This window comes from Propithecus coquereli, unplaced genomic scaffold (genome assembly GCF_000956105.1).
Source record: "Propithecus coquereli isolate 6110/MARCELLA unplaced genomic scaffold, Pcoq_1.0 Scaffold5, whole genome shotgun sequence".
In the NCBI taxonomy this organism is placed as follows: domain Eukaryota; kingdom Metazoa; phylum Chordata; class Mammalia; order Primates; family Indriidae; genus Propithecus; species Propithecus coquereli.
In genome coordinates this window covers 8473976-8495040 of record NW_012150840.1, presented here as the reverse complement: position 1 = coordinate 8495040, position 21065 = coordinate 8473976, and the positions used below count along the sequence as shown (strand labels likewise).

Genomic DNA, 21065 nt, shown 5'->3' with positions numbered 1-21065 from the left:
ATCTCTGCCTATTCCCTTCTAAGCCTCTACTATCTTCTATTCAACAACTTTTTACTTCTATGAAATCAACTTTTTTTGACTTCCATATATGAGTGAAAACATGCAGTGTTTAATTTTCTGTTCCTGGTTTATTTCACTTATCATAATGTCCTTCAGTTCCATCCATGTTGCCAAGAATGACAGGATTTCATTCTTTTTAATGGCTGAAATCCTACAGTATTCCATTGTGTATGTATACCACAATTCCTTTATCCATTTGTCTGTTGTTGGACACCTAAGTTGATTCCATAGCTTAGCTATTGTGAATAGTGCTGCAATAAACACGGAGGTGCAGATGTCTCGTCAATATAGTGATTTCTTTTCCTTTGGATAAATTCCTAGTAGTGGGATTGCTAGATCATATGGTAATTCTATTTGTACTTTCTGAGGAACATTCATACTGTTTTCCATAGTGGCTATACTAGTTTATATCCCCACCAACAGTATATAAGAGTTATCTTTTCTCTGCATACTCACTAGCATTTGTTGTGTCTGGGGTTTTTGTTTGTTTGTTTGTTTTTGGTCTTTTTGATAATAGCCATTCTAATTGAGGTGGGATGATATTACATTGTAGTTTTGATTTGCATTTCCCTGATGATTAGAGATGTTGGCCATTTGTATGTCTTCTTTTGAGAACTGTCTGTTCAGGTCATTTGCCTGTTTGCACGAGATTGTTTATTTGCTGTTGAGGTATTTGAGTTCTTTGTATATTCTGGGTATAAATCCCATTAGGTAAGTAGTTTACAAATATTTTCTCCCATTCTTTAAATTGTCTTTTCACTCTGTTGATTGTTTCCTTTGCTGGCCAGAAGCTTTTTAGTTTGATATAATCCCATTTGTCTATTTTTGCATTTGTTGTTGTGCTCTGAATGTCTTGACCATAAAATCTTTGCCCAGATCAATATCCTGAAGTATTTCCCCTATGTTTTCTTCTAATTATTTTATCACTTTGGGTCTCACATTCAGGTCTTTGATCCATTTTTAGTTAATTTTTGTATAGGATAAGAAGTGGAGATCTAGTTTCATTCTTCTGCATATGGATATCCATTTTTCCCATCACCCTTTACTGAGGAGACTATCCTTCCCGCAATGAGGATCCTTGGCACCTTTGTCAAAAATCAGTTGGCTGTGGATATGTGGATTTAATTTCTGGATTCTATACTCTGTTCTATTAGTCTATGTGTCTTTTTATGCCAGTACCATACTGTTCTGGTTACCACAGCTTTGTAGTATATTTTGAGGTCTGGTAGTGTGACACCTCCAGGTTTGTTTTTTATGTGTGCTTGTTTTTCCCCTCAGGATTGCTTTGGCTATTTGGTATCTTTTGTGGTTCCATTCTAAAAACATTTTGGAATTTTTTAAAATTTCACTGAAGAAGGTCATTGGTATTTTGATAAGAATTGCATTGAATCTGTAGACTGCTTTGGGTAGTATTGTCATTTTAACATATCAATTCTTCAGATCTATGAGCATGGAATGTCTTCCCATTTGTTTGTATCCTCTTCAATTTCTTTCATCAGTGCTTTATATCTTTCCTTGTAGAGGTGTTTCACCTCCTTGGTTAAATTTATTCCTAGGTATTTTATTTTTGTAGTTATTATAAATGGGGTTGCCATCTTTATTTTTAGCTAGTTTGCTGTTTGTATATAGAAATGCTGATTTTTGTATATTAATTTTGTATCCTACAACTTTACTGAATTAATCTATTAGTTCCAAGAGTTTCTTGGTAGAGTCTGTAGGTTTTTCTATCTATAAGATCACATCATCTGCAAACAGGGACAATTAGACTTCTTCCTTTCTAGTTTGGATGCCCTTTCTTTCTTTCTCTTGCCTAATTGCTCTGGCTAGGACTTCCAGCATTATGTTGAATAAGAGTGGTTAGAGTAGGCATCCTTGTCTTGTGCAAGTCTTAGAGGAAATGTTAACTGCTGTTTGTCATATATGGCCTTTATTATGTTGAGGTATTTTCCTTCTATATCTAATTTATTAAGTGTTTTTACCATGAAGGGATGTTGAATTTTATCTTTTATCTGCATGTTTTGAGATGATCATGTGGTTTTTTTCTTCATTCTGCTGATGTGATGTATGACATTTATTGATTTGCATATGTTGAACTATTCTTGCATTCATGGGATAAATCCCACTCGATCATGGTGTATTATCTTCTTAATGTGTTGGTGGATTTGGCTTGCTAGTATAAATATTTTGTTGAGGATTTTGTGTCTATGTTTATCAGAGATACTGGCTGTAGTTTTCTCTATTTTCTTCTGTCCTGGTCTGGTTTGTGGTATCAGGGTTATTCTGGCCTCTTAGAATGAGTTAAGAAGAATTCCTCCTGCTTCAATTCTTTTGGAATAGTTTGAGAAGAATTGGTATTAATTCTTTATTCTATTTTTTTCTCATAATTCTTTAAATGTTTGGTAGAATTCAGCAATGAAGCCATCCAGTTCTGAACTTTTCTTTGTTGGAATACTTTTAATTACTGACTCAATCTCATTACTTGTTATTGGTCTGTTCAGGTTTTCTATTTCTTCTTGGTTCAATTTTGGTAGGTTGTATGTGTCCAGGAATTTATCCATTTCCTCCAGGTTTTTTAATTTATTGACATTCAGTTGTTCATGGTAATCTCTAATGCTCCTTTGAATTTCTGTGGTATCCATTGTGACATCTCCTTTTTCATTTATGATTTTATTTGGGTCTTCTCTTTTTCTTAGTCAATCTAGCTAATGGTTTACAATTTTGTTTATCTTTTCAAAAAAATAAACTTTGTTTTGTTAATCTTTTGTATTTTTTTAGTTTCAGTTTCATTTATTTCTGCTCTGATCTTAATTTCTATCCTTCTACTAATTTTGGGTTTAATTTGTTCTTGCTTTTCTAGTTGCTTGAGGTGCGCTGTTAGGTTGCTCATTTGAAATCTTTCTAGTTTTTTATGTAGGCTATAAACTTTCCTCTTAATACTGATTTTGCTATGACCCATAGTTTTTGGTATGATATGTCTCTATCTTCATTTGTTTCAAGAAATTTTAAAATTTCATTCTTAATTTCTTCCTTCGCCCACTGGTCATTCAGCAGCATGTTGTTTAATTTCCATGTATTTGTATAGTTTAAAATGTTCTCTTGTTATTGATGTTTAGTTTTATTCCATTGTAGTCAGATACTTGATATAATTTTGACTTTTTTTTTTTTTTTTTTTGAGACAGTCTCACTCTTTTGCCTGGGCTAGAGTGCCGTGGCGTCAGCCTAGCTCACAGCAACCTCAAACTCCTGGGCTCAAGCGATCCTCCTGCCTCAGCCTCCCGAGCAGCTGGGACTACAGGCATGCGCCACCATGCCCGGCTAATTTTTTCTATATATTTTTAGTTGTCCAATTAATTTCTTTCTATTTTTAGTAGAGATGGGGTCTCGCTTTTGCTCAGGTTGGTTTCAAACTCCTGAGCTCAAACAATCCGCCCGCCTCGGCCTCCCAGAGTGCTGGGATTACAGGCGTGAGCCACCGCGCCCGGCCTAATTTTGACTTTTAAAAATTTTTTGAGACTTGCTTTCTGTCCTAACATATGGTAAATCCTGGAGAATGCTCCATATACTGATGAAAAGAATATGTACTCTGCAGCTGCTGGGTGAAATGTCCTGTACATGTCTGTTAAGTTCATTTGACCTATGGCGCAGGTTAAACCAGATGTTTCTTTGTTGATTTTCTGTCTAGATGATCTGTCCAGTGCTGAGAGTGAGGTGTGAAAGTCTCCAGCTATTACTGCATTGGGGCCTCTCTCCCTTTAGATCTAATAATATTTACTTAATATATCTGGGTGCTCCAGTCTTGGCTGTGTATATATTTACAATTGTTATATTCTCTTGCTAAATTGATCCCTTTATTATTATATCTTTGTTTATCTCTTTTTCAGCTTTTCACTTGAAGTCTGTTTTGTCTGAAATAAGCATAGCTACTCCTGCTTGCTTTTTGTTTCCATTTGCATGAAATAATTTTTTCCAATCCCTTCACTTTCAGTCTATGTGTGTCTTCATAGGTAAGGTGAGTTTCTTATAGGCAGCATATAATTGAGTCTCAGTTTTTTATCCTTTCAGCCAGTCTATCTCTTTTAAAATGGGAATTTAATCCATTTACATTCAATGTTATTATTGATAGGTGAAAACTTACTCCTGTCATTTTATTGATTGCTTTCTTTTCACTTCCAGATATAAGATTCTCTTGAGCATTTCCTATAAGGTCAGTCTAGTAGTGATGAATTCCCTTAGTTTTTGCTTGTCTATGAAAGATTTTATTTCTCCTTCATTTCTGAAGAATAGCTTTGCTGGGTATGATATTCTTGACTGCTATTTTTTTTGTTGTTTTTTTTTTCTTTCAGTACTTTGCATATATCATCCCATTCTCTGCTGGCCTGTAAGGTTTCTGCTGAGAAATGCACTGTTTTTCTAATGGGGATTCCCCTATATGTGACTTGATGCTTTTTTTCTTTCTACTTTTAAAATTCTTCTTTGTCTTTAATTTTGACAATCTGATTATAACATGCCTCAGAGAGGACCTATTTGAGTTGAAGCTATTTGGAGTTATTTGAGCTTTTTGGACCTTAATGTCCATCTCTCTCCCAAGACTTGATAAGTTTTCTGTTATTATTTCATCACATATGTTTTCCTCACCCTGCTCTTCTCCTTCTGGATTGCTCATAATATGGAATATTTGTTACTTAATGGTGTCCTATAAATCCTGTAGGCTTTCTTCTTTCTTTTTTTCTTTTTCTTTTTTTTTTTTTTTTGGTCTGCCTGCGGTATTTCAAAAGGCCTGTCTTCAAGTTCAGAAATTCTTTCTTCTGTTTGGTCTCATCTGTGGATGCAGCTCTTGATTGTATGTTTATTTCATTCATTTAATTCTTCAGCTCTAGGATTTCTTTTTGGTTCTTTTTTATGATATCTCTTTCTTGAATTTATCACTTGAATCATGAATTGTTTTCCAGATTTCACTGAATTGTCTATCTGTATTCTCTTGTATCTGAGTTTCCTTAAGATTATTATTTTAAATTCTTTTCCTGGCATTTCATATATTTCCTTATTATTGGGGTCTGTTACTAGAGAATTTTTGCTTTTCTTTGGAGGTGTCATGTTTCCTTGCTTTTTCATGTTTGGTGTGCCCCCATATTGATTTCTATGTATCTGGTGGGAAATCTGCCTCTTTCAATTTTATGGACTAGCATTCATAGGGAAAGACTTATTCCTGTGAATGGGTCTTGGGGTGTCAGTTCAGTAGGGTGTGTTGGCCTTAGTTCTAGGTGGATGCAGTAGAATAATCTCCATGTAGTTTCTTCAGCTGTAATCCACACGGGTGGTGTTTGGGAGTTTCTGAGTGGTCTAGGCTAAGACAATTTGTGGCAAAAGTGATGCAGCTTTGCCAGGGGTGGGCTCACCAAGCTGTTTCTCAGGTTGAGGTGGGGAGTGTGCCCATGGTGAGTCAGCCAACTTGGGGTCTGGCTCACTGGGGTTGGGGCCACGGAGGTATTACTCTGGCCAGGAACATGGGTCGCTCAGCCAGCCTGGGCCCATGACTGCCAGGGGTGACCCATCAGGCTGTTTCTCAGGCCCAGAATGTGGTCACATGGCTTCTCAGCTAGTCTTAGAAAGTGTCTGCTGAGGGTGGCCCACAGGGCTGTTTTCTCTGGCTCAGGAAACGGGCATCTAGCTGCTTGGACAGCCTGGGGACATTTCTGCCAGGGGCAGTATACAGGGCTGCTTCTCTGGCCCAGAATGTGGGTGCAAGCCTGCTTACTGGCCTGAGGGTGTGTCTGCCAGGCATGAACACAAGACTGTTTCTCAGGCCCATGACATACTACATTGCTGCTCAGCTGGCTTAGGGACATTTCTGTAGGGGTGGCCCACAGGGCTATTTCATAGGCCTGGGACACAGTATAGAGTTGCACAGCCAGTGTGGGGCTGTGGCTGCCAAGGGCAGCCCACAGTGCTATTTCTCAGGCCTAGTATGCAGATACATGGCTGTTTGGCAGGCCCAGGGCTTCTCCACCAAGGGTGGCCCACAGTGCTGTTTCTTAGGTCCAGGAAGTAGGCTCCCAGCTGCTTGGCTGGCCTAAGGATGTGCCCACCAGGGGTGGCCTACGGTACTGTCTCTCAGGCCCTTATTGGGGGTACAGGCCAGGGACATGTCTGCAGGGTACAGGGGCACTGTGGGGCTATTATATTTCTCAGTTCCTGAGCATGGGCACATAGCCATTCCATTGACCCAGGGGTGCATGAGGTACTCAGAGGCTCAGGGGCCTCTCCTGCTTACGGAAAGATGTGCAGCAGTTTGGCTGGTTCAAGGGCAGGTTTACTCTGAGCAGGACTGCCAGATTGTTCCTAGAAGTACAGTAGTGAGGGTTGGTTCCCCTGCTGTGTAGAACCAGAGTCATAGCCAATCCTGGGCCCAGGCTCTGTGCAGCTGGGGTTGTGGCATTCAGCCATGCATGTGGGCTTGGTGTAATAAAGATGGAGCCCCAGCGCTGGAGAGGTGTAGTGACTACTGGCCCCCAGAGCAGGGCACATTCCAGAGGTGGCTCCAGTCTCAAGATTATGCCATGCTGTATCAGCTGGACTCACAGTGGGGTGGGGTGGGGGCAGGAACACACCGTGTGTTCCTAATCCAGAGCAATACAACTGTGTGAATTCCTGGCAGCTCTCCAAACTGGGCTCAGGACTTATGAGAATTGTGGGATCCTCCTGCTGTAAGGACTATAGGTATTTACGGTGGCAATGGGGGCTGGTACAAATCTTCTGCTTACCTTTTCCCCACAACAGGAAGTCAACACTGGATCTGCCTGGAGTGTGACTCCTGGAGCGTGACTCCAGGCAGATCCAGTGTGGGCAGGGGAAATGGGGCTGCAGAGATCAAGTGCCTCCATGCTGCTCTCCTGGATTTCAGATCACCACAGGTACCTCTCCACTCCCCCACTGTACTCCAGCACTCTCCCTTCAACATTCCAGTCAAACTTAGCTACTTATGCATTGCCTTGGTCCTTTCCTGTGGGGAGGGAGGCAGGGTATGAATGTCGGGCATCTCTAGTCAGCCATCTTGCTGACCCAAACCCATGTCTTTTAACATCTTCAACTAAGTTGTCAGAAGTAACTGATGTTGACACTCTACAGCCTACATAGTCAGACATATACTAATTTTGTTTCTTACCCTAAAGTAGATAAATTGTGTTACTTCAATTCTGGAATAATTAAAGGTACAATTCCATCAAGAATTTTTTACTCAAATGATAATTTAAATACTATAAAGTAAAAATCCGATTATGTTTTCCTCTACCTGCAATAATGTTTCCTAAACTTAACTGATCATAATCTAACATGATGTTAATTTGCATTTGTCCTATTGTCCCAAAATCAGTGACTAGGGCCCACGGCTGAGAGCAAGAAGCAGTAAATGCCCAAATCTGAGTGAGAACACCAACAATCAGGTCCAGACATCTCCCCCAAGTTTTGCCAAGAAGTAACAAACTCATTGGTACATTCAACCAACTCTTCGAGGGAGAGAATTAGGGGAAGGCAAACTTGGGAGTCTGGGGATGGCATCATTAACTAAGTGGGTACTTCAAGAGAATTGGTCATACAGATTGAGAGGTGAAGACATCTGCAAGAAGGACATACTGGCAGTTTGGTCCCAATTTGGCTGCTTGTTGAGCTGCAGAAACTGAAAGCACCTGAAAATAGAGATTTATGTAGTTAATTACCTACTTGTTACAGTGGCCAAAGGGCCAAAAAAGGACTACAAGAGTATGTAGCTTGCCTGGTAAGAAAAGGACTGGGGCCCTTGGAGGACCCAAAAGAGGGCCTTATCCGTTTCAATGTCCCCAAGTAGAGAAGAATAAATTACAAGATGGATGGGAGAAGCCCATGAGATACATACAACCCACCCTGAACAAAATGGATACTAACAGGGACCAGTGGAGGAAGCTGGTTGAGGCAACAGAATATGATGGCATTAACTCAACACAAAAGCTAGCAAACAGAAATTTCTGGCAAGACTAGAATTTCTTTGAGCCTGCAACTACCTAGATGGGAACAAGATTTCCAAAGAAACTTCTACATAAGAATCTCGGACACCCCTGTAGAATATGTACTGCTACTGCTTCCTCCCACTTTTACTAAGCAGGGCATGCCTTTGTGGTACGTGGTATATGACTTTATCCAGGATTTTCCAATCTTTCTTCCAAAGATTTACTTTTAAACACATGTATTTTAACTGAACTACTGAAAAGTGTCTGGCTACTTCCTCTATTCCTATTCAAACATCTAAATTACATATTCTCCTTAAATAAGAGCTATGGAGGAAAAAAGCTTCAGGCTCCAAAAGGAAATATTATGTTTTTGTACTGGTAGGCTTAGAAAGTAAAGACAGAGACTTTTTATATGTTATAACTTTAGACAATACTAACAAAGAGAATCAAGCTCCTGTGGTACAAGTATATAATTTGATATTTACTCTATGCATTATGTAAGAATGATACATTTTTCCCCCTAAAGTCAAGAGAAAAGCTGGAGCAAGGCTTTTTATGTGTCTTTGGCAGTAAGTCTAGTAGACGGAACTAAAGCTGCAGGCAAACAAGGCACTTATGCTTATTTTCCTTCACACTCACTACTTACCTGACGTCATTTCCCTACAGCAAAGATGATAAAAGCCAATAAAGCTAGAGGAATCAGTTCTGAAAAAAATAGTAAGCTATTGCCAGTACTTCAGAAAAAATAAAGGGCCTATTTGGAAAGAATTCATTCAGGCTCTTTCCCTTCTCCAAAATACCACAATTTATTATACGTGTTCACTAATTCAACTCAATTCAAAGACTCAGGTCTTTCCAATAAACCTTACTCAGGTATTGCAGTAAATAGTTGTTTCTTTCTGACTGGCACCTAATCCCCCCTTCTTCTGATAAATATACCACACTTCTTTTGGAAAACTACCCCTCCACATTCTCAGACCATGTGTTTTGGGAAGGATGGCATACCCCAAAATAGGGGCAGAGTGTGCCATCCTGGTCCAGCAGGAGCAACAAACCCCCCAGCCATGGTGCACATAGGACGAAGGCTAGTGTGATCAGAATGAATACCAAGGACTTGTACAGGAGCTACTGAGAGCATGATATTGTGAAATAAATATTTGGTCTTGTCCCAGTTTCCTGACGTGCAGCTCCTAAAACCCTTGGACTCTCTGGAGTGATAAGAGTGTCATTTGTATGCTAATGAGATAACTGGTGGGGGCGCATAGGTAGCTTCAGGATGTGAGCTGGTCACCAGAAAGACCAAAGCATGATTGAAGGGTAAAGGCGGAGAAAGGGGTTCAAGGTCAAGTTGATCACCAATGGCCAATGATGTAATCAATTATGCCTACATAATGAAGCTTCCATGAAAACCCAAAAGGACTGGGTTTGGGGAGCCCCTATACCCCTTCCCACATGCCTTGCCTCATGCATCTCTTCCACCTGGCTGCTCATCTATATCCTTTAAAATATCCTTTGTAATAACTAGGTAAACACAAGTAAAGTGTTTCCCTGAGTTTTATGAGCTGCTCTAGCAAATTAATCACACCCAAAGAGGGGGTCATGTGAAGCCTAATGTATAGCAAGTCAGTCAGAAGCACAGGTCATAACCTGTGCTTGCGATTGATATCTGAAGTGGGAGGCAGTCTTGTGGGACTGAACCCTGAGCCTGTGGGATCTGATACTATCTCCAAGTAGATAGAGTTAGAATTGAACTAAATTAGAAGACACCCAACTGATGTCCGCTGGAGAATCTGCCATAGAATTGCTTGGTGTGTGGGGAAAATCTCCCACACATATGGTGTCATAAGTATTGAGTGACTGTGTGAGAGTAGAGAATAGAAAATAGGAAAAGCAGTTTAGTTTTTTCTATAACCTTGCAAAGAGACAATATAGGCCAAAAGCTATTTGCCAAAAGTAAACCCTGAGAATGAGGGTAACACTGAGGGAAAAAGAAAGTTCAAAAGGAAGAAAACTAAGGTTTGATTAAATCATTTGGGCCTCTAGATTGAATCTCACTTGAAGCCAGACTACTCCTGCACCAGTAGGGGGTAAAATCATATATGATATATATATATATACACACACACATACATATATGTATGTAGATATTTATATATCCTAATACAAGGCATTCACCAATAATGCTAATATAAGGCATTCAACAAACATTTACTATTGCTGTGGGAAGCACTGCAAATAGCACTTAATTTCTGGAAAAACTAAAAGTTCAGAAATGAGACAAAGATCAATTTTCAAGGTTAAAACCTTGTAAATGACCATTACTCTTTATTCACCCAAGTTGCTAGGAAAGTCCAGGACCATGGGAGAGGCAGAGTGGGTACAATAGTTCTAGAATTATTTCTACTACCTTATTCTACAAACAAGTAAACCCTCAGTTTTAGATTAACTAAGTGAATACTGAAATTTGGTATCATTAAAAACAGTATCCTCTTTTACACTGAGCAGTTTTTCTGATAATTCCAAAGCCTTTTCCCTTCTTATTTGCTTCCTTCCTCTATCCATTTCAACTTCATATCCTCCTACTTCTTAGACACCAAGCCCTTCTCAGCACTACAATGGAATTACTCTAGCAGTGTTACTATATCGAAATTAAATCATCATTTATTAACATAATAAAATATACCTTAGCCCAAAAGCCAGCATCTTCCTTAATGAAGAAACACTAGGAATATTCCCATTACGATCAGAAGCAAGACAAGGATACTCACTATCTCCACTACTATTCAACATTGAACTGAAGGTATTAGCCAATGAAATAGGCAAGAGGCTTAAGAATTGAAAAAGAAGAAAAACTACCTCTGTTTTCAGATGATATAATAGGGTATCTGGAATACCCTAGAGAATGAGTGGAAAAAATAACTGAATCAATAAAAGACTTTAATAAGGTAGCAAGATATAAAATTAAGGCCGGGAGTGGTGGCTCATGCCTGTAATCCTAGCACTCTGGGAGGCCGAGGCAGGCGGATCGTTTGAGCTCAGGAGTTCCAGACCAGTCTGAGCAAGAGCGAGACCCCGTCTCTACTAAAAATAGAAAGAAATTTGCTGGACATCTAAAAATATATAGAAAAAATTAGCCGGGCATGGTGGCGCATGCCTATAGTCCCAGCTACTTGGGAGGCTGAAACAGAAGGATCACTTGAGCCCAGGAGTGTGACGTTGCTGTGAGCTAGGATGATGCCATGGCACTCTAGCCCGGGCAATACAATGAGAATCTGTCTCAAAAAAAAAAAGAATAGTGGACAGCACTTCAGCACTCTGCTTGGGAGCCATTTTAAACAGCAAAATCACCAACAAAAAAGCACAAAAATATGAAAAGAATACTTGTTTTATAATACAAGAGCTGAAACAAGGCAGATCATCACCTTGTTCAACCTCAGCTGAGACCATGCACACTAGGTGACTCAAATTTTTCACCACTCTGTGCATGTCTACAAACGACCATGAAAGGACCAACAGTATTATTTTGAGGGTTACAAATAAATTCTAACATGGAGGCAGATTCACAAGCATCAAATCTACAAACAATGAGGATTGACCATATATGCATACTTGCAGAAAACATGAATGTCTTCCTCTCTAACCTCAGTGTGGTGAAAGGTTTCCTAACTATGGCTCAAAATCTGGATATAAGAAAGGAAAATATGGATATATTTTACTACATGGAAAAAAAATTTTAAACATGGCAAAAAAAAGTACAGAAAGTCAAAAGAAAACTAACAGGAAATCTTTACAAAATACATCACAAGTAAAGGGCCAATATCACTAATAAATTTTTTAAACTCTTAAAAATTAAAGGAATGACAATCAAAAACCCGAAAGAAAACTGTGCAAAAAATAAACAATTTACACAAAAAGATATAAAAACGGGCTTTAAACATAAGATGTTAAACCTCACTCATTAAGAAAAGTATACTGAGATACCATTTTTCAGTTAGCAGATAGGCAAAACCAACAAGCATAACAACATACTCTGTTGGCACGCTTATATATTGCTGGTGGGAAATGCAAATTGGTAAAACCCTTATGGAAAATTTGTCAATTACTAATCAAACTTCATCGAGTTTATTTTTGACCAAGCAATCCTACTTCTAGGAATTACCATGAAGATACATTTCCAACAATACAAACACACATATGCACAGGGTCATTCATTGCAGCCTTGTTTATAATTGCCAAATATTAGAAAGCAACTTAAATGTCCACATAACAAAGAGTGGTTAAATAAACTAACAAACTATGGTATATCCACACGATGGACTTCTATGCAACTATAAAAAAGAATGAGAAAGATGTCTATGAACTGATACAGAGTTATTTGCAGGTTATAATGTTAAGCAAAAAAAAGCAAAGTACAAAAGAATAACTACATACTGTACAATTCCATTTATATGAAACATCCATAATAGGAAAATGCAGAGAGACAGACAGTAGATTACAGATGCTGGGAGGAGGAGGGAATGGAGATTGATTGCTAATGGGTACGGGCTTTCTTTTTTGGAGTGATGAAAATGTTCTAGAATTAGTGACAATGGTTGCAATATAGTGGTATATGAATTATATCTCAATAATATTTTTTAAAGTGTATCTATGACTACATTGCCTTTGTAAGAAATAAGGGGGAGTAAAATCTGCATATATCTGCTTTTGAGCAAAAAGAAACACAGGAAGGATAAACCAGAAACTTATGAGATTGGTTATATACTAAAGGTAGGTAGAACAGTATGAAATGATGAGCAGGTGGAAATAGGATAGAAGGAGGGGGTTGGAGGTAGTATATGACACTTCTTTGAGTATAATTCTGACATTTAAAACAGTATAAAAAATAAATTCATATATAAAATCAACCAGGGTAAGGGGAAAAACCCTAAAATGGTATACAGTAGTCCCTCCTTACCCAAGGGGCATATGTTCCAAGACCCCCAGTGGATGCCTAAAACTGCAGATAGTACAAAACTCTATATACAGTACCATGTTTTTGCAATCTGATAACCCAGATGGCTACTAAATGACTAACAGACAGGCAGCATATATGACGTGGGTACACGGGACAAAGGGATTATTCATGCCCTGGGCAGCAGAGAACAGGATGGCACGAGACTTCAACCCTGCTACTCAGAACACACAAAATTTAACTTATGAATTGTTTATTTCCGGAATTTCCATTAATATTTTCAGACCACAGCTCACCTAAGGTAACTGAAACCTCTGAAATCAAAACAATGAATAAGAGACTAGTGTAGTAACAGAACTGTATTTCAAATGTATAACATAATCACACTGAGGTAGGGCAGGTAGAGGGCAAACCAAAGTAACTTTTGAACCTAGTCTTTGAACTATATTCCCTTGGGCCAAATTTTTTTTTTTTCAACTCCAAACAAATTGTAAATTCTAAATGGTAGGAGTTTTCTCCCTGAGGAAAAAGTTATCAATTCTGAAACTCCTTTTTGCGGATTCTACAACTGAGTAAATAGGTAAAATGTACTATGAACAATGGGAGCCAGGTTTCTCACCATTGGGGAAGGAAGTTACAAATGTGGAAAGGAGGAAGAACAGAATGAACCCAGTGGTGCTGGATTAGAATTGGAAGTATCAGTATGAATTCATGATTTTACATAGATAGAAATAGGTAAATACACAGACATATAGATGTAGAAATAGATACATATGCATACACACATAGACACATACTTTTTTTTCCTAGTCCTGTCTACTAAGAGGACCTAGAATCAACGAGCACACCAAGTGCCCAGATTTTGGTTTCTAACTACTATTCTCTACTAAAAGGAACAAGAACTGATTCTTGTTCTTATGGCTGGAAAAGTACAGTACAAACTAAGCATGGAACATCACTTTATGTCAGAAAGTAAGAAAGAGCTCAAAGAAAGATAATGATATGTCAGAAGGACATAGACGCCAGCTTGAAAGGGCTCTCAGCCAATTCTGGCACAATTTCAGAATCAAAATAACTAATGATACATAATAGCCCATTGAATTTTTACAAATCCATGAGTTCATACTTATAAAAATAAATAGATAATAAATGAAGGAAAAAGAAATCTCTTCCTAAGCACAAAATCAATTACTAAATGTATACGAAATGGCAGAATTATAAAATTGCCATTTGACAACCATCATAGTAATAACTAATTCAGGCAAGAAGCATCAATGGATGCTAAAATAGCGAAAATTTGAGGAGTTACAGGATATTTACATAGTCTTAACTTAACTCTTCCCAAGATCCCAAAGGGGAAAACAGTAACTTTATAATGGAAAAACCAGGCAGGTGCCTCCTAAACAAAGTGATTAGAGCAGTAGACATCACCAGAAATGGGACAAATCAACACCATGTACCTTCTGATATGATACTCTGAAAAGAACACATATCTGTGCCATCTGTGTCAAAAAGAAGACATCCTGAATCTCATCATAAGCAAACTCAAACTGAAGGACATTCTACTATTTTAGGTGCATATTTAAGTAAAGGGGCATAATGTAAACAAAGGACTAGAACACTCATTACTATATGTAACCTGTCATTCGATATTCATCCATTGATGATTATTGTCTAAATCAATAATTTTTTTAGGAGTTTCAAAATGATCTTCTATCATTCCTTCCAAATTTATTAGCTGTAATTCTTCTGTAAAGGGTTATTAAGTACGAAATGTCCGATTTCCTTAAGTACTAAGTTTAACAGTTGATATCTCTGGCGTTTCACTTTGACACTTTGTGTTTTATTTTTATTGTGAAGATACATCCTCAGTCTTTCAAACACATGTTTTGGTTTGTGATTATCTTTCAAATTTTTTTAAAGCAATTTTTGAGAAACCATAGATAAGTCAAAAATTTGTATTATTTTTGAATATGAGTTCTGTCGTGGAACCAATGCAGCACACACAGCTCAAAATATCAACAAAGTGTTAGAGAAGGATGTGGCTAATGAAGGCACAGTGCATCGATGGTTTGAGTAGTTCCATTCTGGTGATTTTAATCTTGAAAATGAGCCACATGGGTGACCTGAGACCATGGTGAATAATGATGAACTGAAAGCTGTAGTGGAAGTGAATCCATCTCAACCTATGCGTGAATTAGCAGCAAGGTTTGACATTACTATTCCAACAATTATGGGACCATTTGAAATAAATGGGCAAGTTAAAGAAGCTGGATAGATGGGTATTGCATGAATTAAACAAGCATAAGCAGGGAAATGTCTCGAAGCTCACTTTCCTTTGCTGTCACGACATAAAGGCGAAACATTTCTATACTGTATTGTTACATGTGATGAAAAATGGATTCTTTTTGACAATCACAGGATTTGGCACAATGGTTGGATAAAGATGAAGTGCCATAACACAGTCCAAAACCGAATATACATCCAAAAAAGCTGATGGTGTCTGTTTGGTGATCCAGTGCTAGTATTATCTACTACAGTGTCATAAAACCTGGTCAGTCAATTACAACAGATGTCTACTGCAACCATTTGGACAAAATGATGAGGATGCTTGAAATTATACGGCCAAGATTGGTCGATAGAGACAGGCCAATCCTCTTGCAAGACAACACTCGACCACATGTTGCACAAACAATGCTGCTCAAACTACAGAAACTGGACTTGGAAACTCTCTGTCATCCAAAGTATTCACCAGACCTTGTACCAACTGACTACCACTTCTTCCAGGTTTTGGACCACTTCTTGCAAGGAAAAATATTCAATTCTCAACAAGTTGTGGAAAACACCTTTTGCAATTTCATCACCACTCACTCTCCAGGCTTCTTCGCTGCTGTCGTAAACAAGCTACCATTAAGATGGCAAAACTGTGTCAACAGTTTAGGCGCATTTGTTGATTAATTGCACTGCTTCTTGTTTGAGACATAATAAACTACACTTTTGATTCTAAATTGGAATATTTCATATTTAATGACCTAATAGTTGATTTCCCTGAAATACTATTAATATGGAAAATTGGATAAATGCTTAATTCTTCCCCTTAAATTGCCAATTTTCAGACTAAGGAAATAGTGCCATAGTTTCTTCAACGGTTCCTGGTTAAGATGTTGGATATTTTTTCTTTTATCATTATGATATATATCATTTTCATGTATTAAATATATTAATGTATTTCAATCAATTGTCAATTGTGTCTTTTTTTTTTTTTTTAAAGACTCAAATTTTCTCATCTTTGGCTGATAGGAGCCACTCACATCCTTTGAAGTTCAATCTCAGGCATAATGAATTTGAAGAGTTTATGGGATATCCCAAGAAGACGTACCTTGGATGGGTTCTGAAACTAGAGATAAACAAATAAATAAAAAAACTATAGAAATAAAATTCTTATTCTTAAGACATCCTAACCATCTTGCAGAGGTACCTGGGAGGATTATTTAGTATAAATTAAGATTCTAAGATAAATATATTCACCAAATATTAGCTTCATCTATCCCTGTTTTAGTTTATTTGTTTGTTTTTCTTTTCTCTTATTTATAATGTGATGGTTAGGATGTTTCAGGCAATTAAACAAAATTTCTACCCTCAATGAGCTGAGTAGGAGAGACACCATAACTATCCACCATAACTATCCCTCCTGTATGCCAGATGACAAATACATGTTGATTCAAACATATCACACACAAAAATTAGAGTTATCAAAATAGAAATAAGGATTGTATCCAGGTAGAGAAATTTAGCATTTGAGTCACACACAAAGGGTGATTTTGATAAATAACAAGAAGGAAAGCATGCCACGGAATTGGAGGAAAGAGATGGGGGAGGAATGGAAAGAGCCAATGTGGGCGGGGCATATTAAGAGGGCTGAAGGGGAAAGAAAATACAAGGTGTTTTGGGAGGAAGGAGAATAGACTATTTATAAGATTCGCACTATCTAAAAGAACTTTCAATAATGAGGACATGTTCTATATCTGTACTGTCTAATACAGTAACCATTAGTAACAGGTGGCTACTCAGCAATTGGGATGTAGCCACTGAGACTGAAGAACTGCTCTGGGAGGCCCAGGCGGAAGGATTGCTTGAGGTCAGGAGTTTGAGACCAGCCTGAGCAAGAGTGCGATCCCGTCTCTACTAAAAATAGAAAATATTAGCCGGGGCATGGTGGAACACGCTTGTAGTCCTGGCTACTCGGGAGGCTGAGGCAGGAGGATTGCTTGAGTCCAGGAGGTTGAGGTTGCTGTGAGCTAGGCTGATGACATGGCACTCTAGCCCAGGTGACAGAGCAAGACTCTCTCTCAAAAAAAAAAGAGAGAGAGAATAAAGAACCGAAATTTTAGTTTTATATTTTTTTTTAATTTAAAATGAATAAACACCTGTGGCTAGTGATTACCGCATTAGACCTCGCAGTATTAGAATAAAATGCGATGAGGACAGGTATTTCAGTCTGTTCAATCAATACATGAGTGAATGAGTGCATGCTTGCATACTCAAATATTCCAAAGGGTTTATCTTAGGGAAATGTGTGACATAGGTTGGAAAAGTATGTTAGGGCCAGATTATAAATGGCTTTGAATGCAAACTTAGAATCTGAACTTTATTGACTAGGTAATAAAGAACCACTGAAATTTTCTAATAAGAGAAGCATAAGAATTGTTTTAGGATAAGTAACCTGACAGCAGTGAGCATCACATACTGATAGGACAAAATCAGGAAGAAAAGAGAGATGGATAGCTAATTATAATAGCCTAGGTTAGAGATACCTAAACTTTTTGTTCTCCAGATCCTATATTAGTTTTCTAGGGCTGCCATAATAAAGTACCACAAACTACGTAGTTTAAATCAATAGAAATATACTCTCTCACAGTTGTGGACTCTCGAAGTCTGAAATCAAGGTACTGGTAGGGCCATCTTTCCTCTGAGGGCTCTAGGGAAGAATCCTTCCTTGACTCTTCCTATTATAGCTTATGGTGGCTCCTGGAAATCCTTGGCATTCCTTGGCTTGTAGCTGCATCACTCTAATCTCTCCCTCTGTCTTTGCATGGCATTCTTCTCCATGTGTGTCTTCTGTGTCTCTATATTCAATCTCCTTCTTCTTCCTCTTACAAAAACACCAGTCATTGGATTTAGGGCCAACCCTAATCCAGTATGGCCTTGTCTCAACTTCAGTACATCTGCCAAACCCTTTCTCAATAAGGTCACATTCACAGGTACCAACGGTTAGGACTAGAACATATCTTTTTGGGGGACACTCAATCCACTACAGACCTCTTTATACTCTTAAAAATTACTGACTTTCCCAAAGAGATTTTATATATGTGGTTTACATATTGGTATTTACCATACTGGAAATTAAAATGAAGTAAGTGCTTAAACACTTATTTATTAATTTATTTTAAGATAACAATAATAACCTCATTGTACATTAACTTACATTTTTATGAAATATAACTATATTTTCAAAAAATACTGAAAAGAGTGGCACTGTTTTACATCTCTGCCAATACAGTAAGAGGTACATTCTCATATCTACTTCTATAATGTGTTACAATGTATTGCTTTGGTTGAAGTATCTGAACATAATCTGGCCTCACACAGATACATAGTTGGAAAAAGAAAATGTTAATGGCTTTTTCAGATAACTATATATATTCTTCACTAAAAGCACATAAAACTCAAAAAGTGATATGATTCTGAAACTACATCAGTAAACTTTTTATGCTCACCACATTAAAATCCATTGTTCTACCTTGCACTTTGAATAGACTTTTACTCACGAATAATTTTATAATACAATGCATTGGTCATGTGGAAAATGTTTATACAGATCTTCCCAATATTAACACATTTCAAATATCCTCAATCTCATCAGAAAAGTCTTTAAGTATTTGGAAGTTTTCCAAATTTTCATTTTTGCTTGAAAACTTAAATTTTATTCTGTTTATTTTGGGGAAAATTCCTGCCAAATATCGGTCTGAATAACCATAGTTTGTCTACCAGCCATTTTTTCAAATAAAGAAGGTATTCCATGAAAAAAGCAGCTAGTTTAGCACACAACTCAAACAACTGCAAAAGTGCAGCTCTTCAAAACCATCATACTTCACAGAATGAACTGCCTTATAAGTATTTCCCACATTGCCAGATAGAACAGTAATAAAACATGTGCTGGAGCTGCAAGATTTAATGAAATTAGTAATTTTAACTGATTCATTAAGGACATTCTTAAGCCAAGATGGCTTGTGGCAGTGAAGAATATAATGATTACTAATTTTGTTTGGTACCACTGTCTTAATTTGTGCTAAGCCACTACAAGTTTTTGTTTTTGTGTGTATGTGTGGGGTTTTGGGGGGTTTTGTTTTGTTTTTTGGTGTTTTTTGTTTGTTTGTTTGAGACAGAGTCTCACTCTGTTGCCCAGGCTAGAGTGCCATGGCGTCATCATACCTCACAGCAACCTCAAACTCCTGGGCTCAAGCAATCCTTCTGTCTCAGCCTCCCGAGTAGCTGGGACTATAGGCATGTGCCACCAAGCCCAGCTAATTTTTTCTATTTTTAGTAGTCTGGCTAATTTTTTCCGTTTTTAGTAGAGACTGTGTCACTCCATAAATTAATACTACTATATTAGAGACAGAAATGGTCTCAGGAGTTTTGCAGGGCTCTGCCCTGAAAGAATATGTGAACATGTTAGTTTGTGTATCAAAAGCTGCTCCACCTCAGGAGGGCATCTCAAAGGTCAGTAGCAGCTGCTTTCCAAGGTGACACTGCGGTCTCCCCGTGATTCTCACCTCCTTTGAAGGACAAAGCGAGGTCTGCATGGAACCACAGGATGAGAGCTGATCAAAGAATGTCTGCCCAAGAGACAGATAACCTGCAGCTAAAAACAATTAGCCCAAGGGACAGTTCCTGCTTGACTTCTGATGACCTGTCTCTATCTGTAATAACTAGATAAAGAAATATGGAGCCACCATATCTCTGTTTAACCCTTCTGTTAAGTAATAGCTTTATCTTAGAACTTATAAGTTTGTCCTTGAAAGTTTTTGTAACCAGAGTTAGTTAAGAGATCTATAGAAGCCTTTTCAAATACTTGTAACCTAAAATGAACTACCTGTTATTATGTAAATCCGTTACCCTGACAACTGATCTCTGTACCTATAAATATCCATGTAAAACTTCACTCCTGGCCTTACGATTCACAGGGATATCGTAGGGATCCTTGAGTACTCCCGCTTTTTGCCTTTTATCTTTATAAATCTATAAAACTATACCTTCTTCTCTGTGTATTCTTTTATTTCTATTATTTTCTTATCCTTTGCGACGACCCCTACCTAACGATTTTTTGCTGGGAGCGTAGCTAACTCCCCACAAGACTGGGTCTTGCTCTTGCTCAGGCTGGTCTCAAATCCCTGACCTCAAGCAATCCTCCCGCCTCAGCCTCCCAGAGTGCTAGGATTACAAGTGTGAGCCACCATGCCTGGCCTCAAAACAAATCTTAACACTAGTTAGAAAACATTTCAGAACTTTTATTTTAGCTAAACAGAAATTGAGTTAAATGTGTTATCTGAGTTTAGAAAACTCTGATTCATCGTTCAAATAACTAAAGCTGAAAACAGCCACTAAATCAGATTTGGTTGGTTATAGAACTATGAACTAATAATCACGTGGCGCTTCAGAATTCACAAAGACCTTTCATAGATATAGACAGATATAAATATATATCTCCCTATAAAATTATTATATGTAGAGCCAGACGCAGTGGCTCACACCTGTAATCCTAGCACTCTGGGAGGCAGAGGTGGGTGAATCATTTGAGCTCAGGAGTTCAAGACGAGCCTGATTAAGAGCGAGACCCTGTCTCTACTAAGAATAGAAAAATTAGCCCGGTGCAGTTGCACGCGCCTGTAGTCCCAGCTACTCAGGAGACTGAGGCAAGAGGACTGCTTGGGCCCAGGAGTTTGGGGTTGCAGTGAGCTATGATCACACCACTGCATTCTAGCCAAGGCGACAGAGCAAGATTCTGTTTCAAAAAA

General features: G+C 38.1%; 1 protein-coding gene across 1 annotated transcript in view; it reads right to left on the bottom strand.

Annotated features, from left to right (window-relative positions):
- Positions 1–21065, bottom strand: part of RAD51B (RAD51 paralog B) — a 540789-nt gene that overhangs the window by 487459 nt on the left and 32265 nt on the right. The gene's annotated exons all lie outside the window — the stretch shown is intronic.